The 25,778-nt window shown below is 37.9% G+C and overlaps 1 long non-coding RNA gene across 6 annotated transcripts in view; it reads right to left on the reverse strand.

Moving 5' to 3' along the window:
* Positions 1-25,778, reverse strand: part of LOC147361186 (uncharacterized) — a 430,912-nt gene that overhangs the window by 258,673 nt on the left and 146,461 nt on the right. For 2 of the 6 annotated variants that reach the window (XR_015139866.1, XR_015139863.1), the window contains one exon: positions 11,984-12,747. The exons of 2 other annotated variants lie outside the window; for them this stretch is intronic. This is a non-coding gene — a long non-coding RNA (uncharacterized LOC147361186). Of the gene's footprint in view, positions 1-11,983; positions 12,748-18,530; positions 19,976-25,778 lie in introns of those variants that run through there. 2 more of the 6 variants (XR_015139867.1, XR_015139865.1) reach the window with 1 other exon arrangement.

The following is a 25,778-nucleotide window of genomic DNA, read 5'->3' on the forward strand; positions in this document are numbered from 1 at the left end:
CCATGGCATCTGGTCCCATCAGTTCATGACAAATAGGTGGGGAAACAATGAAACAGTGAGAGACTTTATTTTGGGGGGCTCCAAAATCACTGCAGATGGTGACTGCAGCCATGAAATTAAAAGACGCTTGCTTCTGGAAAGAAAAACTATTACCAACTTAGACAGCATATTAAAAAAACAGACACATTACTTTGATAACAAAGGTCCATCTAGTCAAAGCTATGGTTTTTCCGGTAGTCATGTATGGATGTGAGAGTTGGACTATAAAGAAAGCTGAACACCGAAGAATAGATGCTTTGAAACTGTGGTGTTGGGAATACCCTTGAGAATCCTAAAGGAAATTAGTCCTGAATATTCATCGGAAGGACTGATGCTGAAGCTAAACTCCAATACTCTGGCCACTTGATGCCAAGAACCAACTCATTGGAAAAGACCCTGATGCTGGTAAAGATTGAAGGTGGGAGGAGAAGGGAATGACAGATTAGATGGTTGGATGGCATCACCAACACAATGGACATGAGTCTGAGTAGGCTCCGGGAGTTAGTGATGGACAGGGAAGCCTGGCGTGCTGTAGTACGTGGTGTTGCAAAGAGTCGGACATGACTGAGTGACTGAACTGAACTTGCCGTTGTTCTTCAGTCACTAAGTTGTGGACAACTCTTTGTGAATCCATGAACTGCTGCAAGCCAGGCTTCCCTGTCCTTTACTATCTCCTGGAGTTTGGTCAGATTCATGTCTGTTGAGTCAATGATGCTACCTAACCATCTCATGCTCTGCCATCACCTTCTCCTCCTGCCCTCAATCATTCCCAGTATCAGGGTCTTTTCCAGTGAGTCAGCTCTTTGCATCAGGTGGCCAAATTATTGGAGCTTTAGCATCAGTCCTTTCAATGAATATTCAGGGTTGATTTCCTCTAGGATTTACTAGTTTGATCTCCTTGCTGTCCAAGGGACTCTCAAGAGTCTTCTCCAGCACCACAGCTCAAAAGCACCAATTCTTTGGCATTCGGTCTTATTTATGGTTCAACTCTCACATCCATACATGACCAGTGGAAAAACCATAGCTTTGACTATACAGACCTTTGTCAGCAAACTGATATCTCTGATCTTTAATACACTGTCTAGGTTTGTCATAGCTTTCCTTCCAAGGAGCAATGTTCTTTTCATTTTGTGGATGCAGTCACTGTCTGCAGTGATTTTAGAGCCCAAGAAAATAATATCTGTCACTGCTTCCACTATTTCCCCTTCTATTTGGCATGAAGTAACGGGGCCAGATGCCATGATCTTAGTTTTTCAAATACTGAGTTTCAAGCCAGCTTTTTCATTTTCCTCTTTCACCCTCATCAAGAGGTTCTTTAGTTTCTCTTCACTTTAGGCTATTAGAATGGTATCATCTACATATCTGAGGTTGTAGATATTTCTTCTGACAATCTTGATTCCTGCTTGGAATCCAGCCTGACATTTGGCATGATATACTCTGCAAATGAAATTAAACAAGCAGGGTGACAATATTTAGTTTTGTTGTATTCTTTTCCCTATTTTGAACTAGTTAGTTATGCCATGTCTGTTTCTAACTGTTGCTTCTTGACCTGCATACAGGTTTCCTCAGGAGGGAGGTAAGGTGGTCTGGTATTCCCATCTCTTTAAGAATTTTCCAGTTTGTTGTGATCCACACAAAGGTTTTAGCATAGTCGATGAAGCAGAAGCAGATGATTTTCTGGAATTCTCTTGCTTTTTCCATCATTCAATGGATGTTGGCAGTTTGGTTACTCTGCTTCTTAGAAACCTAGCTTGTATATCTGGAAGTTCTAGGTTCACTTACTGCTGAAGTCTAACTTGAAGGATTTTGAGCATAACCTTGCTAGCATATGAAATAAGCATAATTATATGGAGAACACTTATGGACACTCTAATCTTATCACTGGGTAAATATGGCTGAAATAATCTTAATGTTACCCTTATAATCTGAAGATTTTAGAGAAAAAGAGGATAAAGGGACTAATTAATAGGAATGGCATATTTCCCAGACTTGTTAATTCTTTCTTTACTAAGAAGAGAACAAGATTCTTGCCTAGAATATTTTGAGATCACAAGCCCTCAGTGTATAATTTTCTAAGGTTTTGTGGCAATAGGGATGTTATTAAGTTAGTGCTAGTGACTGAGAATGTAGCTGCATTTCTACTAAAAACTCATCTATTGTGAGGAAAGTGTTCCAATCCATTAGGTAAATAACATATTTTGTCTTGCTTGGAACTGAACAACAAAGCCCAGAATATGTAAAGATAAACTTTCTTTCTTATTTTTATCTACAGTGTCATTACATCACCCTGGGGTTCTTTAAAGTAGCCATAAAGGGAATTTACCATTTATTTCTGCTTTCCATCCTATAAAACTTGTAAATTTCTTTAATGGTATTTAAACAAAGATCACTGGCCTTACTGTTAAGTCCTTTTATCACACTTTCTGAAGGCCTGAAAATAATAAATTATAAGAAAAAATGTGAGTTTTATAGGGACAAATTTATGAAGAACAAGAAAACCTACTCAATTTCTATTTTCAGTGAGGAGTTTGGTGGATGCATTACACTAAGCAGGGTTTTTGGTTATAAGATCAAGAAAATCTTTGCATAAACAACAACAATAAATGATTGGCTCATGTAATTAAAAGTCCAAATTTCAGGAGTAGAGGTGGCCCTACAGACAAGTGGAACCAGGGATTCATTCTGTCAACAGTTCCATCTTGCTAGTCTCCTTTCTTCTCAGAATGCAGGTGGGATTTGCTTAGACCTCCTGTCTTCATAAGAGTGAAACCTCATAAAACATATCCAAGCTAATGCCAAAACTGCCCTCTGCTTTAAAAGAAAGGAAATGCTTCAACATCCAGTTAGAAAAAAAAGCAGGATATATGTTTATATGTCTGGTTTGGGTGCCATGCCGATCAATGGATCAATAACCATGTCCTAGATAATGCAGTATTTATATTGGCAGCCTCTGCAAGAACTACCTAACTAAAGTGGGAAGTTCACAGTAGCCAACAGATGGGAAGAGGGCTTATCACCCCAAGAAGGGTTAGGGTTGCCAGGGAGACAGACATGCTGGCTCTTACATGTCTCTTCTTAACATGCCTGCTCTTGTCTATATAATCCATTTTCTTAAAATGTAATAAAAAAAAATCCCAATTTTGTACAAGCTAAAATTCAAATTCCCATCACAACTTTTAGACTTCATATGCCAACAAAAGCTTAATTTTCCTCTATTATTTCCTCTTTGATATACTCTTTGTGCTAATCTCATAGGATTAGTCAGCCAACCAATATTAACTGAGCACCTATTTTTTTGACTGGTCCCATTCTAGGTGCTGAAGATATGTTGCCCCCAAGAAGCTAATAACCTAGTGGAGGAGAAAGACACTACTTTTATTCAGCATAACTGCTCTGAGGAGGTAATATTGAATCAAGACATACATGATGAGAAAGAGCTATGTAGACTTGGAACTGGGAGAAAACCATCACAAGCAAAAGCATTAGCAAGTACAGGAATAAGACATGATGTGTTCAGAGATATAAAGGCAGGTGGTGTGCCCAGAGCTTTTAAAATGAAGAAGACAGTTGAGAGACATGAGCTCAAACAAAGACTTTGTGGTTGAGTGCTGTAGGACCTGCTGTTCTGTGTGCTCAGTCGCTAAGTTGTGTCCAACTCTTTGTAACTCTATGGACTGTAGCTCATCAGGCTCCTCAGTCCATTGAATATTCTATGCAAAAATACTGGAGTAGGTTGCCAATTCCTACTCCAGGGGAGCTTCCCGACCCAGGGATTGAACCCATCTCTCTTGTGTCTTTTTCATTGGCAGCTGGATTCTTTACCCTCTGAGCCACTAGGGAAGCCCAGAAGCACTTGGAAGGTCATGGTTAAAATTGCTTTCTTAATATATTGAGAAATCACTGCAATTTAAAAAATCAGGGTGGTAATATGATACAGTTTAGACTTTAAAAGAATTCTCTGGCTTGTCTGTGGAAAGTAGGAGAAGAAACAGAGAGATATTAGAGGAAGCTATTGGTATGCTTTAAATGAGAGATGGTGGTGATGGAAAACAAGGTTATAAAAGTAAAGATGGGATCTTTAACTCAATATGGCAGACTAGAAGGATGTGTGCTCATGTCCTCTTGCGAGAACACCAAAATCACAACTAACTGGTGAATAACTGTTGACAAGAGGATGCTGGAACTTACCAAAAAAAAAAAAAAAAAAGGAAACCTCATGTCCAAAGACAAGAAGCCACAGTGAGATGGTTGGAAGGGCACAATCACTATAAAATCAAATCCCATACCCACTGGGTAGGCGACCCACAGCTGGAGAACAATAATACCAAAAAAGTTCTCCCACTGTTGTGAAGGTTTGGAACCCCACATTAGGCTTCCCAACCTGGAGACCCAAAAAAGAACTAGAAATCCCCAAGGAATCTGACCTTGAAGGCCAGTGGGATTTGATTACATGACTTCCACAGGACTGGGGGAAACAGAGGCTCTAGTCTTGGAGGACACAAACAAAACCTTGTATGCACCAAGACTCAGAGGAAAGGAGCAGTGACTCAACAGGAAACCAAACCAGAACTACCTGCCAGTGTCAGAGGGTCTCCTGTGGAGGCATGGGTACACAGGGACAGGTCATCGTTGGTGTCAACGCTCTTGAAGGATGCCATTAACCTGACCATAGAGCCCATATATCTGAGGGTTAGGTCGCCTCAGGTCAAAAAAACTACCAGGGAGGGAGTGCAAAACCACCCATCAGCAGATAACTGGATTAAAGCTTTAGTGAGCAAGGCCCTGCCCACCAGAACAAGAACCAGTTTCTCCCACCACCAGTCCCTCCCACCAGGAAGCTTGTATAAGCCTCATAGCCTCCTCCATCAGAGGGCAGGCAGAGGAAGCAAGAACAACAATCCCACAGTAACTAAAACAAAACCACATTGCAGAATGTTAATTAGCATGAAAAAGCGGAAAGTTACATCCCAGATGGAATGAGGAGAGAAAACCCGAGAAAAACAACTAAATGAAGTGGAGATAGACAACCTTCCAGAAAAAGAATTCAGAATGATCATAGTGAATATGATTCAGAATCTTGGAAAAAGAATGGAGGCATAGATTGAGAAGATTCAAGAAATGTTTACCAAATATCTACAAGAACTAAAGAACAAACAGAAATGAATAATACATTAGAAGGAATCCATAGCAGAATACGGAGAAGGCAATGGCAACCCACTCCAGTACTCTTGCCTGGAAAATCCCATGGATGGAGGGGCCTGGTAGGCTGCAGTCCATGGGGTTGCTAGGAGTCGGATATGACTGAGCGACTTCACTTTCACTTTTCACTTTCATGCATTGGAGAAGGAGATGGCAACCCACTCCAGTGTTCTTGCCTAGAGAATCCCAGGGACGGGGAGCCTGGTGGGCTGCCGTCTATGGGGTCGCACAGAGTTGGATACAACTGAAGTGACTTAGCAGCAGCGGCATAGCAGAATAACTGAGGCAGAAGCACGGATAAATGACCTAGAGGGCAGAATGGTGGAAATCACTGCCACAGGACAGAATATAGGGAAAAAAAAAATGAAAAGAAATGAAAACAGCCTAAAGAGACCTCTGGGACAACATTAAATGCACATTCTCATTATAGGGGTCCCAGAAGGAGAAGAGAGAGAAAAAGGAACTGAGAAAATACTTGAAGAGATAATAGCTGAAAACTTTCCTAACTTTCCTATGGGAAAGGAAATAATCAACCAAGTCTGGGAAGCACAGAGAAACCTCCTTTGTAGGATAAACCCAAGGAGGAATACACTGAGACACATAGTAATCAAACGGACAAAAATTAAAGACTAAGATAAAGTATTAAAAACAACAAGCAAAAAATGACAAATAATATACAAGGGAACTCTCATCAGGCTATCAGCTGATTTCTCAACAGAAACTCTACAAGCCAGAAGGGAATTACATGACATATTTGAAGTGATGAAAGGGAAGAACCTACAACCAAGAATACTCTACCCAGAAAGACTCTCCTTCAGATTTGATGGAGAAATGAAAGCCTTTCCAGACAAGCACAAATTAAGAGAATTCAGCACCAGCAAACCAGCTTTATAACAAATGCTAAAAGGACTTGTCTAGACAGAAAACAAGAGAAGGAAAAGCCCTACCTACAGAAAATGAACCCCAAACAATTATGAAAACTGTAATAGGGTCATACATATCGATGATTACCTTAAATGTAAATGGATTAAATGCACCAACCAAGAGACACAGACTGGCTGAGCAGATGAAAACATGTGCATGAATGTACTTCAACTTACTACATCACTCTGCTTCACCCTCCCACAAATTGTGTGCAATTATTTTATACTATTTGGTTAATCATATTCCCATTATGATTTTCAATTGTAATTATCTTTTATTTTTTTATCATCTGGCTATTGATTACGAAAACTGATAAACATCTTTCACTATTGAAAAATAAATAAATAAATAAAATAGAAGTAAAGATAGCAAAACACAGCTGTAGATGAAGCCAGTCTTCACTATTGAACTTGATATGATGATTGTATCAAAGTAGAATAAAAGGTGATACTTCCTTTTGGGGTGATTGTTTTTATGTTTTTGTTTTTAATTTTCCTGAACAACTAGGTTCATGGTGATATCAATCAATTACCTTACAAGCAGGAAAATCAGGTAAGGAAAACAAAGAGCTCTGTTCTACTCATATTACTTTAAGGATCCGACTATGCGTTCAAAGGACAGTGTTAAATTGAGATATGTACACAGAAAAAAGTCTGGACTAGATAAACTTTATCCATTCATTCAATCAATACATTATAAGACTCCTTTATATTCAGGCAGGGAGTGTTATAGGCATTTGATTACATAAAACAGGGCAACATACAAAAATTCTAAAAGTCCATGGCTCATACTAAGGGGAGACAAAACATTTAAAACATACATTTGAAAAAATAAATACAATTATGTTATACAGTATAATAGGGACAGATAAATGCTATGGAAGGAAGAGATCAGGGCAAATGGGTATAGGAGTTCCAAAAGCAATGTGATTTTAATAAGGTGAGTCTAGTAGTGAAAGTGTTACTTGCTCAGTGGTGTCTGACTCTATGCAATGCCATCGACTGTGGCCCGCCAGGCTCCTCTGTCCATGGGATTCTCCAGGCAAGAATACTGAAGTGGGTTGCCATTTCCTTCTCCAGCAGATCTTCCCAACCCAGGGACCGAACCCAGGTCTCCTGCATTGCAGGTAGATTCTTTGCTGTCTGAGCCACCAGGGAAGCCCTTTAAGGTGAGGTGAGCAAAACTTGAAGATCATAAGAATTATGTAGACACTTGTGGGAACAGTATTCCATGCACAAAAGGAGGATCTGGCGGGTGCAAATGCCCTAAGGCAGGCGCTTGCCCAGCCAATGTGTTCATAGCAGAAGGGGAAGAAATCAGACACAAGACCAGAGAGATAGAGGGGACCAGAGTCAGTCCACGTGAAGACTTCACTTTTACTCTGAATGAAATACTTCTGAGGCAAAGACTCAACATGATCTTAAGAGCCATACTCTACATGTCTTGTTGAAATAATTCAGTTTATCCTCAATATTTAAAAGCCATGGTTCTGGATGTGATCTGTTAATGAAACAATTTAGATGGAGAAGAGAATCAAGAACAGAGACCTGGACATTAGGACACTGAGTCCTTTGGTCTATTATATCCTCATTGCCCTTCTAGAAGACTGTAAAGTCAGTGAAAATGGTCCATAGTGCCCAAGATATAACATTTTGTATAATATGAAAAGTAAAATGCAAGAACAGAACAGAATCTTAAAAAGAATCCTTATTTTACTGAGTAACAAAAAGAGTCCTACAGAAGCAGTATTCACCATTCAAAGCTACAACCCTGGGTCCAAAATGCTGGGTTAAAATCCCAGGTTTGACACTTATTAGGCATGCAACCATGGGTCATTTATTTAGACTCCCTCTGCCTCTGAGACCTAGAGCCATTAACAGCCACCACCTGAGAGCATCATGGTACAGATTAAATTGAATAATACATTTAAAATTCTTAAAATAGTCTCTGGCAAATATTTACTTATAAACTTCTATTATCATAAATATTATTAATATCCAGGATGAACAGAATATTGCAAAAATAGATACACTTGTGGCAGGATATGTAGACGATGCCATGAAAGAATCATATTCAGTACAGATGATCCATTTTAGATGTTGCTAGCAGTCATTTATTTTCTCCAAGAGCCCTGAATATAAAGCAAAGAGAAAGATTTAGAAGCAGATGGTTCAGTAGGCTATGTTACAAAAGTAGAAAAGGGAATGGAGACAAAGAGATGAATGGCTGAATTGCTAGAGTGAGAGAATCTCTATTCATGGTGGGAAAAGAGGCACTAGATGAACAGGTTTGCAAAGCGCCTCTTGCATCACTAATCTTGTCAACTGATTGTTGAATGATAATGACTCCAATTAGCATTGAATTCTGGCTGTGTTATTGATGAGGTAATTTCCAATTTTTACTTGCTTTCGTATCAGCTGGATGGGAATTCCCAATTATTTATGATCAAGTTGCTGTGTCTCTGTTCCTAAGCAGACTCACTGTGTCTCTGTTCCTAAGCAGATAAAATAATAATAATAATAATGATACTGAACAAGAGAGACTCCATATTATTGGAATGCTGCAATGGAATATGTAAAGACAGAGCAGATGCACAGATATAGATACATTCCATTTATTTTCTTCTGCCGGTTGCTCCATGTCTCTACCACTCCCCACCCCAACAGGTTTAGCCAACAGAGAGGCTGGACTATTCCAAGTACAGAATTTGCTTGATGGGTACTACTATCTGCATACTTTGAATATGCTCTAGAAATGAATGCTATTGCTAAATGGACCAAGATACTGATGGAATCAGAAAAGGCAAGCAGAGCTTTAGCAAAAGGATAGAGATATTCAGCATTTACAGGATTTTTCTGACACTTGTTTTAGGGTTGAGCCACTATTATTAAATTTTATTCTCAATTTCCTATGCTCCCCACCTTAAAATCTCAGTGATTATTATGAAATATTATGATTATAAATTGTAATAGTTTTAAATTTTAATTATGTAGATATAAAATTAACCAGTTCGTCAAGGATAACATCTATATTGAAAAAATAGTGATGGAAGTGGGGAACTTGAATATCAGACCAAGAATATTCTTTGTAAAGGAAACAAAATAACTATCTTCTTAAAATAAGTCCTTTAAAAAACAGTTTTTATCAAGAAGAGAAAAAGACCTGCAAGAGTGTAATACACAATTAATTAAGGTAATGTTTACAGTTTAAAGCCCTTAGCAGATTTTAGACAATAATTTACTCCTGCAGTTTATACATTAGACTTAATATGCAACCTAGTCATTTAAGAATATAAGAATTTGCATAATTGCAAAGCTATGTTCAAATTATATTTAAGATTTTTCATAAGTTCTCAGAACTGTAAATTTTTCCTACCTGGCTACTTAATGCATTTTTTTCCTCTCATCTTTATGATTTTAAATGTCAAATTTAAGAAAGAATTATTTGCTTTTATGCTAGTGGGCTATTTTTTCCCTCACATATCTAATCAAAATCTCTTTTTAAAGCAGGAATAAATAAAACAAAATGTCACTAGTTTTCTCTGTGGTGATAGGGGAGAACTATTGGTACTTAGAAGAAAATTAGAGTTAGTGTTATTACAGTTGGTTATCATGGGTTAGCTTTCTTATTTAGTGAATAATGGTTTTCATGTGACATTCCAGTGATAATATATTAGTAACAAAAAATAAAGTTTTGTTCATAATTACACCTGAACATAAGTGTTTTCCTATTTTTGTAAAGTATATATAACATAAACTTACGATATTAATCATTTTTAAGTACAAAATTTATTTGCATTGAGTACATGCACATTGTTGTACAAGCATTATCATCATCCATTTTGGGAAACTTTTCATCTTTCAAACTGACACTCCATAACATTAAGTAATAACTACCCATTCTATTCCTCCTCCAGTCCCTGGAAACTGCCAATATACTTTCTGCCTCTTTGAATTCAACTATTCTAGGTATCTGATATGAAATTTGTCCTTTTGTACCTGCCTTTTTTTTTTGTTTAGAATAATGTCATCATTATGCATCCATATTGTAGCATGTATCAGAATTTCACTCCTTTTTAAGTCTAAACAATACGGTATTGTAGTTAGAGGTCACATTATATACATGTTTATTTGTCAGTGGACATTTGGGTTGTTTCTACCTTGTGGCTATTTTGAGTCATCCTGCTACAAACTTTGGAAAGCAAATATCTGAGTCCCTGCTTTCATTTTATGTGGGCATATATACCCAGAAGTAAAATTGCTGGATGACACTAACCCCACTCCTGGGCATATCTCTGTACAAGATAATTCAAAAAGATACACATACCAGTGTGTTCATAGCAGTGCTACTTGCAATAGCCAAGACATCGAAATGGCTAAGTGTCCATCAACAGATGAATGAATATAGAAGATGCAGTACACATTGATATATGCAATGGAATACTATTCAGCTCAAAACCAGAATGGAATAATGCCACTTGCAGCGACATGGATGGACCTAGAGATGATCATATTAAGTGAAGTGAGTCAGAAAGGGAAAGACAAATGTGTGTGGTGTCACCTAAATGTGGAATCTAAACTATGACACAGATGAACCTGTCTGTGAAACAGAGGCTGACTCACACGTACCATCAGAATCCACGCAAGTCAGGAGACAGTGGAATAACACTTTTAAAAAGCACTGAAAGAAAAATATCCAGAAATCTCTATGTGCAGATTGACAGTCTACAGAAGAATCAAGAAAATGCAATAAAGAACTTTGGAACTGTGTCTCTGCACCACTTGCTCCTTCCCAATATTCTCCCCAGTCTATTCTAGTCCCTTCAGTAACTTTGACATCTATCTCGTCTATACAGCAAGACTGCCAGACTCTGAGTTTCCCTTGCACTGCAGTTTCAGAAACTGCCCAGGTAGAAAGCCTTATCCTGGGCCTTGCTTTATTTGTTTGCCTTTTCTAAAGGATAGCAATCTTGTGGGCTTCTCTGGTGGCTCAACAGTAAAGAATGTGCTGGCAAAGAGGAGACACAGGAGATGTGGGTTCAGTCCCTGGGTTGGGAAGATCCCCTGGAGGAGGAAATGGCAACCCACTCCTGGATTCTTGTCTGGAGAATCCCATGGACAGAGGACCCTGGCGGGCTACAGTCCATAGCGTCGCAGAGTCGGACATGACTTACACGGACATGACTGACCCACCACCACCACCAATCTTGTACAGCCTGCTATTCAGTGTCTGAAAATAATTGTTTGCTATTTTTTATTTTTAGCTTCCTACTTATTTACAGCAGTGGATAAAATATTTTTATACTGTTAGATTTAATTACCTCTTGATTTACTAATCCATGGCAGAAGTAGCTACCCTCTGATCTTTTTCCATTTTAACTGTACTAGAATTAAGTCAGAGAAGGAGAAATATCGTATGACATCCCTTATATGTGGAATCTAAAAAGAAATGATACAAATGAACGTACATACAAAACAGAAAGACTCACAGACTTAGAAAACGAAATGGTTGCCAGGGGGAAGGGATAGTTAGGGACTTTGGGAATGTCAGTATACACTGCTATATTTAAAATGAATAACAAAGACCTGTTGTACAGCACATGGAACTCTGCTCAATATCATGTACCAGATTGGATGTGAGGAGGGTTGGGGGGAGAATGGATACATGTATATGTATAACAGAATCCTTTCACTGTTCGCCTGAAACTTTTACAACATTATTAATCGGCTATATCCCAATACAACATATTTTGGGGGTTAAAAAAATAAATAAAAATAAAATTTTAAAAAATCCACTAAAACATACCAACACACACTAAAAATTATTGTCAGAAAAATTCATTCTTTTTAATATATATTTTAAAAAATCACTGTTTTTACTTATATCTCATTTTGTTCCTAACAAAACTTGTGTGTTTTAGAGTCAAACACATGAGGCTTCATTGCAAATATGTGTAAGAACTCTTAGATTACCGTTTGCTTTTCTCTCCTCTCATAGGAGGCAGCCATGGCTTCTCTACAAAGGCTAGGAATGGTGATTTCTTAATCTAAAGTATTTGAATGAGAAAGAATATGATAGCAATACTAATTTCTCATTAATCCATGAATGCTTTAATTTTTCCTACTTTTCTATCCTCATCATATTATCTCATGAGTAAGACTCATCCTAAATCAGTTATCATCACAGAAATATTGATGACAGTTAAACGCGATTTGGGAATTTATGGAACACAGAACATTACACTGGCCAGCTGGGTGACATCTGGTAGTCGTCCTTTGGGTTGCTTCTTATCAATTTATATTTCACAATATTTAAAAATAGAGGTTTTCCCCAGTATATGGAAGTGGTGTGTTCCTATGAAACCTTTCATAAACTGAAATGAGGTAAAGCAGAGTATAACTCCTTTTCTGAAAGTTAACATTACACCACTTTGCTTTTTAAACAGGACTAACATTAGGATGATAACAGCTTTTTTTCCATAAAAGCCAAAAGTCTCTTCAAACTTCTTTCAGTTAATTCAAACTTGTGGAAAGCAGTGGGGTACTTATATTCACCATGCAGTTTCATTGTAGATAATATAATAACCTGCAATGGGAAAAGATGATATTGGTGTCAGACAGTCCTTCATCCAATACCAGTTTGCACTCACTCATTAATTTCTTCATCATCACGTTTTCTTTCTTGGGTTACTAGGCTATGCATGTTGCCTTAAACCCTCTGACAATAGGCATCCTCATGTGAAATACTGCAATAATAGTTCAGTCACTTGTTGCTGTTTAGTTGCTAAGTTGTGTCTGACTCTTTTGCAACCCCATGGACTGCTTCTGCCAGGATCCTCTGTCCATGAGATTTCCCAGGCAAGAATACTGCAATGGGTTGCCATTTTCTTCTCCAGGGGCTCTTCCTGATCCAGGGATTGAACCCATGTCTCCTGCATTACAGGCAGATTCTTTACTGCTCAGCCACTACTCCAATGTACTTATCTATCTTTTATTAGGAAAACACCTAGTATAATAACTGGCCAATAATAGGTCAGTCAATTAACTCAAGCTCTTTCATACCCTACACAGAAGATTCTTATCACCTCCATATAACTTATATTTGGGGATTATACATATCCTACAAACCCAAAGAAGTTTTGGTGGTCAAATTCATATATTTAAAAAACAATTGGAAACCAAGCGCTACTAGGTTATCTACAATGTCTGGTTGTCAGACAGAATCATAATCTACAACGTGTACCTCGTGTGCTCTGTCCAATTTGGATTTAAGTAACTCAGGTAGAGAAGCTCCCCATGGAGATTCATCCACGTAACAGATCTCACTACTACATAATTGTTCTTAAGATTCTGCTTAGATTTCCCTGTGCTCGATTTCGTCTCATCACTCTCATTAAAACAAGGAACAAGCAATACTAAGAATGAGAAAGCTGCTTGATAGTTTCTCGTTTTGATTTTAGACATTTCCACATTGTCACAGCTTTCATTTTTATTTCGAACAACCACTTGAAATGCAACTTAAAATAGTTGACTCAATGACAGCATAAAGGTTTCCAGTGGTTTGGCTGACCCCAATTTCATTCCCCTCTCCTTCTTTAATAAAAGGAAGAGATGGTCTGAAGTGCAAAATGTTTGGATGTCCGCAAATATTTTAAATGCTTAACTCAGATGCAGAAGCATTGATTTTTCTTAGATCCGATTATCTACTAAAAAGTGCTTCTTTGTGACTTGGCAGAAAATATAGTTTAATTTTATAACCATCCTGTGTGACCCACATCAGTCACGCTACTTAGACTTATTTTTTTGTGTCAAGCATTTAGAAGGTGAAGGTCAGTGCTGTCTCTGTCGGACACAAAGCCCTTGATTCATGGCTTAGAAACATCAAGGTTTTATTGGTTGCAATCTATTGTTTGCTGTCTTTAAACTATTCACGAAGGTATCTTGAGTTTACATTGCGGTTGGCATCTTGAATGATGGTTCTTATCAACAGACCAGGCTATTGGGAGAATGGCACATGGATTCATTGTCAATTTCCTAATTGCTTCAAGAATATTTACATGCTCACAACTTGATTTGGGTCTCTCCTTATGGAGGGAATAGGTATTACAGAAAAGGGGAGAAAAACAAAACGAAAAGGAAAAGGGTTGCAACCTTCCTTATCTGCCTTTCATTTAGGATTCATTCTTTTCTTTATATAATGGCTCCCACTGGAACAATAAAATGATTTACACCTTTAAGGCTTTTTGTAACACTTGTTGCCTACATTTAATCGGCATGTACTTTAAGAACAAACTCGTAGAAAGCTGTATGACGCAAATTAGTTAATTAATTCATGGCAATAAGCTTTATAATGACATGACAGTAACTACTTTGTGCCGGTTTCCAGTTTAAAAGAATGGGTGGGAACTCTGCCTTTTTTTTTTTTTTTTTTCCAACAAATATGTTACTTCAGTCTCAGATGCTTTTACCAAAATTTTCTTTAAGGAAAAGACAATCTACTTCCTTCTCCATACCCTACTTTTGGTACTCCGTCCTGAAGAAAATCTATCCTCAAGGCTCCAGTTTTCTTCCATTAATACTGCATCATTTCTTATGCTCAGGGTGTATTTTACTCCTGTTACTGCAGAAGTTTTTGAGAGCTGTGACTTTAATTTTGTGTTTTATTCATCTTGATATTCAGGCCTAACACAGTTATCAACTGCATGACAAATTCTAAAAAAAACAAATGGATATAACCTCTATCTTTATAGCAAGAGTAAAACACATGTATCAAAAAATCCCCATGGAATTCAAATAATTCAATTTCAGTGAGACATGATTATCATAAATAATCCCCTAACAAAATAAAACTTTTACTAGACTTGCCTTTGTGTAACACCTTTTGAAGACTAAAATGAGGAATTTCTCTGAATTCATCCCATAGTTTAGGTTGCTTAATTTTCCTGGTGATTCTTGGATCTACTGTGGGTGTTAGGTCACTTTAGTCATGTCCAACTCTTTGCAACGCTATGGACTATAGCCCACCAGGCTCTTCTGTCCATGGGATTCTCCAGGCAAGAATACTGGAGTGGGTTGCCACACCCTCCTCCAGGAGATCTTCCTGAGCCAGAGATCAAACCTGTATCTCTTATGTCTCCTGTATTGGCAGGTGGGTTCTTTACCACTAGTGCTACCTGAGATGTACTTCTATTGCAAGTTCAGTTCAGTTCAGTTCAGTCGCTCAGTCGTGTCCGATTCTTTGCGACCCCTTGAGTTGCAGGGCACCAGGCCTCCCTGTCTATCACCAACTCCCAGAGTTCACTCAAACTCATGTCCACTGAGTTGGTGATGCCATCTCATCCTCTGTCATCCCCTTCTCCTCGTGCCCCCAATCCCTCCCAGCATCAGGGTATTTTCCAATGAGTCAACTCTTCACATGAGGTTGCCAAAATATTGGAGTTTCAGCTTTAGCATCAGTCCTTCCAATGAACACCCAGGACTGATCTCCTTTAGGATGGACTGGTTGGATCTCCTTGCAGTCCAAGGGACTGTCAAGAGTCTTATCCAACACCACAGTTCAAAAGCATCAATTCTTCGGTGTTCAGCTTTCTTCACAGTCCAACTTTCATCCATACATGACCACTGGAAAAACCAGAGCCTTGACTAGACAGACTTTATTGAATGACTTATTAATTTGACTGAGTTTTAGCTTATTGACTTTTTGAGTAAATATTAATTAAGTATGGCTTTTAACTGTATTTTAAAAACATTAAAATTCTAATACCAGTGAGAGCAATGACGTATAATCATTGGTATGATTGAATAGCATGACAAAAATTATAAAATAGAATTAAGTTATAGCAAATGCACTTAACTGAAATTGGATGCAGGAGTGGGTTCCATAAAAATCCATACATCCCTGGAATTACATTTAAAATGGTATATCATATTTTTCAACATATTATCCAAAAGTTCTAAGAACTACTATCACCAAACCAAATACTCCTTCACATAATTTTCCTTATAACTCACTCCCACAGCCACTGGAGAACAATTTATTTTCAGTTTCCATATAATTTCATGATTTGATGTGTTAAACAGACATGATCAAAGAAAACATTGCTCTACATTTGATATGTTGAATTTATTAGAATCAAGTTACCATAGACTTATTCTCTCAGAAATGTGCTGGAATAAGGAAAGAGCAATCACATAGAATTTGTGTGTGTGTGTGTGTGTGTACATATGCATACGCATACAATGGAATACTAATCCATGCAAAATGAAATCTTGCTATTTCCTACAACATGAATGAATCCAATGGGTATTATGCTAAATGAAATAAGTGAGACAAATACTGTATGAGTCTCTTATATGTGAAATCTAAAAAACTAAACAAATGAACAAACCAAACAATAGACTTGTAGATACAGAGAACAAATTGGTAGTTGCTAGATGGGAGGACGGAGAAAGCAATGGCACCCCACTCCAGTACTCTTGCCTGGAGAATCCCATGGTCGGAGGAGCCTGGTGGGCTGTAGTCCATGGGGTCGCTAAGAGTCGGACACGACTGAGTGACTTCCCTTTCACTTTTCACTTTCATGCATTGGAGAAGGAAATGGAAACCCACTCCAATGTTCTTGCCTGGAGAATCCCAGGGACGGGGGAGCCTGGTGGGCTTCCGTCTATGGGGTCTCACAGAGTCAGACACGACTGACATGACTTAGCAGCAGCAGATAGGAGGAGGGTTGGGGAAAGGAGAAATAGTTGAAGGGGATTAGAAGTACAACTGCTGCTACTGCTAAGTCGCTTCAGTCATGTCCGACTCTGTGCAACTCCATAGACGACAGCCCACCAGGCTCCCCCGTCCCTGGGATTCTCCAGGCAAGAATACTGGAGTGGGTTGCCATTTCCTTCTCCAATGCATGAAAGTGAAAAGTGAAAGGGAAGTCGCTCAGTCGGGTCTGACTCCTAGTGATCCCATGGACTGCAGCCTACCGGGCTCCTCCATCCATGGGATTTTCCAGGCAAGAGTACTGGAGTGGGTTGCCATTGCCTTCTCGGAGAAGTACAAACTTTCAGTTAAAAAACAGATCAGTCACAGAGATGTAATGTACAGTACAGAGAATATATTAAGTATGTTAGAATAAATTTGTCTGGTTACATGGTAACTTATCCTGGTGATCATTTCATAATGCACAAAAATATTAAATTACTATAATTGAACATTTGAAACCAGTACAACGTTGTAGGCCAATTGTAACTCAATAAAAAAGAAATAAACATTGAATTCTGTCAAATGATTTTTTGTATTATTGAGATAATTGTATGATTTTTCTTCCATAGTTTGTTAATGTTAAGAATTACATTGATTGGTTTTTTAAAAGTCAAACCATACTATTCATTCCTACCATAACTTCCACTTAGTCATCATGTATCATTCTTGTCTTTATATGACTGACTTTAACCTCATCCTCATATTTATTCAAGGAAATTTATGCCTTTGTTAATGAAAGATACTGGACTGTGGTTTTCTTTTATATCTAGTCTGCATGATAAGGACATTACTGTTCTCATAAAAGAAATGTTGCATCTTCCTCTATTTTCTGGAAAAGTTTAAATAGGGTTGGTATATTTTTTCTTAAATATTTGATAGAATAGTTTTACTGACAAAATATATGCTTATATGTATAGTAAAATGTGTAACATTTTATAGTATATGTGGAGATATTTTATTCATCAATAAAATGCATTAAGGTTAGTACTTATAACATTATTATGAGAGTTAAAAATAGGATAACTTATACAAAGCAATTTAGGCATTATCTAATAACCCAGCAATAAAAGTAATAATAAATACTATGAATTTTTATTATATTTATTATTTGTACTAGCTCATTTCTCAAGCCACCCTTTTCCTCTACTCTGTTAAAAAGTCAAAACTGTTTATAACATTGGTTTGATGAAACATATAAGAAATCAAATCTACAAATAGCATTAATTCACAGAGACTTTTCAAAGAAACTGAAACCAGGATAGTAAAAAAAAAGTAGTATCCAATGTATTTTGAACATTGAACAAATATAAACAAATGTAAGGTAAATTTTGTGGCTAAGAACAAATAATAAAAGCAAATCAAGATATATTAGGTAAATGCAATGACAGGACAGAATATCTTGCTCTTGCTGAGCCTAAATAAATACATATATAAATAAACACGTAACAACTTTACAGTAATATATATCCAGTGCCTTGGAAATGTTATAAATAAGAGAGAAGGGACTATTGTAGAAGGCTGAATATTCTTGCCTGGAATATTCAGGCAATTAGAGTTGCTATGAGGCACTTCAGAGATTAGACAGTATCAAAACATGACTCTCAGACTTTGAATGATGTTTTACAATAACTATGATCTCTAAAGCTGTACTCAGTGATTTTAGGTCTCTGGTAGAAACATCTGCACTAGTGCATTAAGAATGAAAAGTCCAGACAGTTCCTTGAGCAGAACATTTTGCAGGGGGACTGTTTCTAGGTCAGGAAAAGTCCCAAGGCAGTGATGCTGATGCTGATGTCTACCATTTGGTTAACTACTTCTGCCATGGGGTTAGAATTAATACTGGGAAGGAGGTACAGGGAAGGAGAAAACACCAAGAGAAGCAAGCTGGGTAAGTTTCTTTGCTGTGCGGTGTGGAGATGAAGTGCTAACAAGAGGTGAGAGTACAGGGGATTAATAAGAGCATCTCAGCACGTACCTATTTCCCTTCTCTTTGTGGTCAGCCTGCATATTATAGTTAGGAGGCTTTGTGACTATTGTTTGTTGTAAGTTGCTAACTCATGCCCGACTCCTTTGTGACCTCATGGACTGTAGCCTGCCAGGCTCCTCTGTCCATGGAATTTTCCAGGCAAGAATACTGGAGTGAGTTGTCATTTCCCACTCCAGGGGATCTTCTGGACCCAAGTTCTGAACTCAAGTCTCCTGCTTAGCAGGCGGATTCCTTATCACTGAGCCACCAGGGAAGCCTACCTCCCTACCACAAATATCTCTTGTATACTGATAACCCATCATGAGCTAAGAATGATAAATATATAGTGTAAATGCATCTACTCTATACAGTGATACTCAGGTCACACCACTGTTTCTGAGAGGGCTTCTGCATTAGTCTCTGAGCAACCAATTGTGGTCAGATGGTGGTCAGATCTACAGTCAGATGGTGGTACTCTGACCACCAACTGGTCCACAGCACATCTTGTAGAAAACTAATTTCCATTAAGGTGCCACTTCCTGTCTTTTCTCTTTGTCTTCTTTTAACATGATTATAAACCATAATTGAACATTTCCATTGCCTGGAGAGTTTCTAAAAGTAACAGTGCCCAGAACTGACCCCAGAAATTCTGATTTAATTGATTTGGGAGGGGGAGTCTTGTTGTTCAGTCGCTAAGCCATGTCTGACTCTTTGCAACCCCATGGACTGCAGCACACCAAGCTCCCCTGTCCTCCACTGTCTCTCAAAGTCTGCTCAAATTCATGTCTATTGAGATGCTATCTAACAATCTCATTCTCTGCTGCCTCCTTCTCCTGTTGCCTTCAATCTTTCCCAGCATCAGGGTCTTTTCCAACGAGTCGGCTCTTCGTATCAAGTGGCCAAAATATTGGAGCTTCAGCTTCAGTATCAATCCTTCCAATGAATATTCAGGGTTGATTTCCTTTAGGACTGACTGGTTTGATATCCTTGCAGGGGAGGAGTCTAGATGCCAGCTTTTTTTCAAAGGTCCCCCAGGTAATCGTAGGGTGTAGCCAGATGCAACTTTCCCGGGAGGGAATGTATATGCAGACCCTAGCAAGACACAGTGAGAGAAAGAGCTTACCAAGTTCTTTTGTCAGTTTCATAAGACGTGTTGAGGCAAAGGCATGTTGAAAGAACAGCACGGGGTAGTAGAAAAAGAGGATGTAGCAAATTTGAGGGTATTGATTCAGAGTTGCTCAGGACCTGCTGTTCCAGATCACAAGGAACATTAGAAGTTAGCTTTCTTGTTTTAAAGTCAAACTGTTTTTTTTGTTTTGTTTTGTTTTACAAGCTATGTCTTTTGCCTTTGGATCTGGGTCAGATAACACAGAAATTATTTTTAGACATCACACATCCTCTCTGATGGTTGGAATGCTTTCTAGCATCACGTCTATAGAAACTTTAATAGGTGAAGCTGAAGGCATTGAATTGGTCCTTGTTCTGTTTGTATGTCTCACCTCTTATCTTACTTAGGTTTACTAGATAAAGTAAAATAAACAACAACAAAAAAAACAGCTGCTGAATTTCAAGTAAATATTAGAACTTCCTGTGATGCTTTGTAAGGCATCCATGATGTATTTTATAGTGATTCTCCCTACTCCACAATTAAATAAGACAGTACTTCATACTGTGAGATGTAAAAGTTAAATATAATTTAAGAATCTTTAAAATGTAGCAGGTTAAGGATTCTCACTTTAAGCTTACTTATCTTGAGATGTTATTTATATTTCCTTTGAAATGCACATTTTCATAACCACAAAAAGCATTCTATTATAAGTAATTGTATTACAGGCAAAGGGATGGACAATTTTGTCCCATCTCATGTTACTCAAAACTTGGTCCACATCAGAAGTATTGGAATTACCTGGGGGTTTATAATGCCAAATCTCAAAGCCCCCAGGTGGTTTATAAGCAATTAAAATGTGAGAAGTACTGAGATCCAAAACATGCTCCCTTATCTGCTATACTTTATTGTCAGTGGAAAAAAATGTTCTTTAAGAAGATTTATGGAGCAAACTTTACAGCCTCAGGAACCACAAGTTCACACTGCATTCTTGGTTCAGTCATTCACCTTGGTTCTTTTGTTTGGGTTTTTGTTGTTGTTGTTTGCTACGCACCTGACTTCTTTTGATACCATTCTTCATTAGTAAGTGGAAGAGTTGAACTATACCTGATAGGTTCACCATTCTGTGGTGTGCTTAGTCCCTCAGTCATATCCAACTCTTTGCAGCCCCGTAGACTGCAGCCTGCCAGGCTCCTCTGTCCTTGGGGATTCTCCAGGCAAGAATATTGGAGTGGGTAGCCTATTCCTTCTCCAGGGGTCTCCCCGACCCAGGAATCGAACCAGGGCCTCCTGCATTGCAGGTGGATTCTTTACCAGCTGAGCTACCAGGGAAGCTCCCACCATTCTATTGCTTTCCAATAAATCAGTTTGATTTATTGGAGTAGGTATGTAGGTTGCCAGTATGTAGGTTGTAGGAAAACAGTGGAGAGGGTAGAATCTGGTGTTTCTGAATCTATGGGATTTTGTTTGTCCCAGTACCAAATCAGTCTACCCAGAAACTAACAAGTAGAAATTTTGTGACAATAAGAGATGCATAGAGTTGCATACTCATCAACTCCTACAACTCATGAACAGACTTTCATAGAAATATTTTTTCACAATGACAAAAGCTAATGAAGGCCAAGTAGCAACTCGTTTGTTCCTCCTGTACTACCAGAGAACTAGCATTTTTAAGATGCATTATAGATGCAACATATGTACATGCATTTATTCATGCACATTAAGTGGTTGGCAGCTCATCACTGCTCTAACGAATTGATTTAATTTTCTTTAAATTCAAGAAGAGTTATTGTAAAAATAATCCAGCGGTCCTTATGTTCAGGTTCTTGTGTTTTTTTTTCCCCCTTTGGGAACCCTTGGGAACACAAAAACCAGAAAAATATTGACAATTTATTAAAAAAAAAAAAACTGTTCAGGGCTCATTCTGAGGTTCTTTCACTTTGCAGTCCTCACACCTTATGCCAGGGGGCATGCTTGTCCAGGAGGATGAAGTGAGGTTACCTTAGCATGGAGGGAGCACCCAAACTAATTTCTTTAGATTGTGGGAGTTTTCAGAGATGTGAGAAGTGCAATTGACAGCCATCCAGCTCCCATCAGCAAATAGTATTATCCATAATCTTCACAAAGGTTACTTTGAGAAACTTAACAAGGCTAAACAGTTGGTGAGACTATAGTCTGAATACTGTGTACAAAGATGCACATTCCAAGACTGCTTAAAAAAGCAAAAAAAAAATCATATATATTCAGCGTGTTCAAAATAGAAGAATTTAAAACAATTTTGTTTCAATATAAGATGAAGTAATAGGAACTTAATAAAATTGGTATATTAAAGACCCTTTAGTGATATTAAAATACAATATAATATCTACTGAAAAACAAAAGAACAACTACACAAAACACATCACTTCAGAAACCTAAACCCTTCTTTTCAGTTATCTATCTCCATCACAGACAACCACTGTGGCACTTTTTAAAAACACATTTTAGACGTGCCACCAGCAAATTAAAAGTAATATACAGGAAATGCAATATTAACCAGCTCTTCACTATATCTTAACATTTCCAGTGAAACTGAAAGTGTTAGTTAGTTGCTCAGTCATGTCCGACTCTTTGTGATGCCATGGACTGTAGCTTGCCAGGCTTCCCTGTCCACGGGATTTTCCAGGCAAGAAAACTGGAGGGGGTTGCCATTTTCTTCTCCAGGGTATCTTCCCAACCCAGGGATTGAACCTGGGTCTCCTGAATTGCAGTTTCTTTACCATCTGAGAAACATTTCCAGAGTCTATCATAATTGTCAAGTACCTCAAACTGCAAAATCACTAAGCAAGTATCAGTTTATATTCTAAAATTGACAATAGACTTAAGATCTGTAAACCATTTTAAATGTATAAAACCCGAAGGAGTTTTGTTTCTATATTTTTAGTATAAATACTAAAATGATGTGGTTTTACAGAAAGGCATATAAAGAAAAATAACAAGCATCTGTGAACTTTCCACTGGAAATTTTCTCATTGAAGGGTTAGTAGAGCTATAAAGGTTTCATGACTTTGTATCCTAACAGTCTCCTTTTTAAAAATCTCTCTACATTAGCATAATTAATAAATTATAGGAGAGAACTGAGTTATGACATTTAATCTCCGGCAACCTGTGCCACAAAGTTTCCCCAGAAGAAATGCTTAGCATGGAATCAGGTGTCCTTGTTTGGTGATGAGCTCTGATTCCAAAAGAATTTCTTTCCTCCTTTATTAGAGTACATTTCTTTTTGATATGGTTATTAAAAAAGATCATATTTAAATTATTATAGAAAGGTTTCAAGGTTTTAATACACTCACTGTTTTTCCTTTCGTTTTTATTTTGGACACGTGGAGGGTAAAATAATACTGGTCTCTGTATTTTGGGGGATGGTCATCTGGTATGCTGTTGAAAACTGCAGCCTGCATTATATTCCTGATGGTATGAATTATGAAATTTATATATAGCTCTTACTGGGGAGTTAAAACAATAAAGATACATTAGACCTAATTAAGCAATTATCCCACAACCAATTCAGTAGTTCTCAACTAAGAAGAAAAGCAGAGAAGCCAAATTTTCTCCTTTCCTTCCTCTGCTATTTGAGGCCACCCCACTGTCTGTGGTTTGAGCTGTGATTTGATTAGTGAACTCTTCTGAGAGAGTGAAGTTGCTTAAAGATTAACACCTATCTGATGCTTAGACTCCAGTGAGCAAGCAATTCTTAATTTTGTTGTAAATTTTTGAAGTGGGATTCTTAGCAAGGTGAAAAAATGCTATGGCCTCAAATGTGACCTCACAGAGTCTAAATGTGACAAAATGGCCTGTGGAGTGCTATATGGTTTCATAAGGATTGTTTTCACATGAAATTTTTGCAAAGATTCTTTTTTTCCCTCCTTCCACCTCCCCCCAAAATGAGTGTGTGAATTTGTCAGAGTGAAATCTTAACCATTTCCTTTTATATATATATAATATGTCATAAACTATATATTATAATATATATACTATTTACATATATAGTATATACATATAATATATATACTGTTTATGTATATATATAGTGAGTTTGCATGCATATGTACTCAGTCGTGTCTGACTCTTTGCAACCCCATGCACTGTACCCTACCAGGCTCCTCTGTCCTTGGGATTCTCCAGGCAAGAATACTGAAGTGGGATGCCATTTCCTCCTCCAGGGAAGCTTCCCAACCCAGAGATCAAACCAGGGTCTCCTGCAACTCCTGCATTGGCAGTGAATGCTTTTACTACTGAGCTACCTAGGAATCCCCATATACATATAGCGTATTTTTCTTCTTCCTATAGTAAAGCATTTAGCCATGATCTTAAGGACTTCTTCCCTGATTACTTTTTTGCCCTCCAGGTGTAAACATACTCTTACCTAATTGAAGATGCTGTTTTTAAATAAAGTGTTCAAAGAACTCTTTCTGGATTTTCATCACTTTCCCAAGTATTGCTAACCCTCATCTTGCTTCCCAAAGGTCTTATCTCTGTGAAAGATGCTCCGTAAGTGTTAAGAAGAAAGTGCTAAAAGTACAAATATGATTTATTTTGATATCATTCTCTTTAGATATACTCTGATTCTTCTATTATATACTATGCATTTACATATATTTATACATATATATATATATATATATATGGAAGACATATTCCAAAAGTTTACTGATGAGAAAAACAAAAGAAAAAACTTAGAAACTGCTGTAAATTATTCCTAAGTTTGTGCTCTGAGCAAGTATTGTGTGAATATGTAATCATCACCATATTCCCAGGGAATTTTGTGATCATTTTATCATTTAAATATGCACATTTGCAGACATATAACTTGGACTGCAAGGAGATCCAACCAGTCCATTCTAAAGGAAATAAGTCCTGGGTGTTCATTGGAAGGACTGATGCTAAAGCTGAAACTCCAATACTTTAGCCACCTCATGCGAAGAGTTGATTCATTGGAAAAGACTCTGATGCTGGGAGGGATTGGGGGCAGGAGGAGAATGGGACGACAGAGGATGAGATGGCTGGATGGCATCACTGACTCGATGGACATGAGTTTGAGTGAACTCCGGGAGTTGGTGATGGACAGGGAGGCCTGGCGATTCATGGGGTCACAAAGAGTCGGACACAACTGAGTAACTGAACTGAACTGAACTGAACTGCTACAGATGTGAATTGAGTGTGTGGTGGTCATTATCTCACGTACTACCTCAAGGACTTTATTGGTGGTTATTATCACAACATTTATACCTCTGATTTGCAAGTTTTCTGTGTCTCAATATTTTACAAATGTGTCAATTCCTAGGACTTCCATTGATAATAAGATCTATGCTAGACAAAGAAAGGAGGTAAACAGCAGTTCAATCACTGTATAAATTATTTGTGGGCATGCTCATTCTCTAATTCTTACTGGACTTTTTCTTTTACACCACCTCTAAAATCTCATAGGTGTCCCTGGTCCTATTTGTGATAATTTATTTAAATATTTCTTCAAATTACACAAATTAAATAAAGTTACATGTGTGCTTAGTCTTTCAATTGTGTCTGACTCTTTGTGACCCCATGGACTGTAGCCCTGCCAGGCTCCTGTGCCCATGGAATTCTCCAGACAAGAATACTGGAGTGGGTAGCCATTCCATTCTTCAGGGGATGTTCCTGACCCAGGGATCGAACCCAGTTCTCCTGCATTGCAGGCAGATTCTTTACCATCTGAGCCACCAGGGAAGTCCAATATAAAATAAAGTTAAAGATCTATAAAAGAGCGAGGCATCT

Source organism: Bos grunniens, chromosome 13 (genome assembly GCF_055505025.1).
Source record: "Bos grunniens cultivar Pamir isolate PY7600 chromosome 13, Bosgru_T2T1.0, whole genome shotgun sequence".
Classification (NCBI taxonomy): Eukaryota; Metazoa; Chordata; class Mammalia; order Artiodactyla; family Bovidae; genus Bos; species Bos grunniens.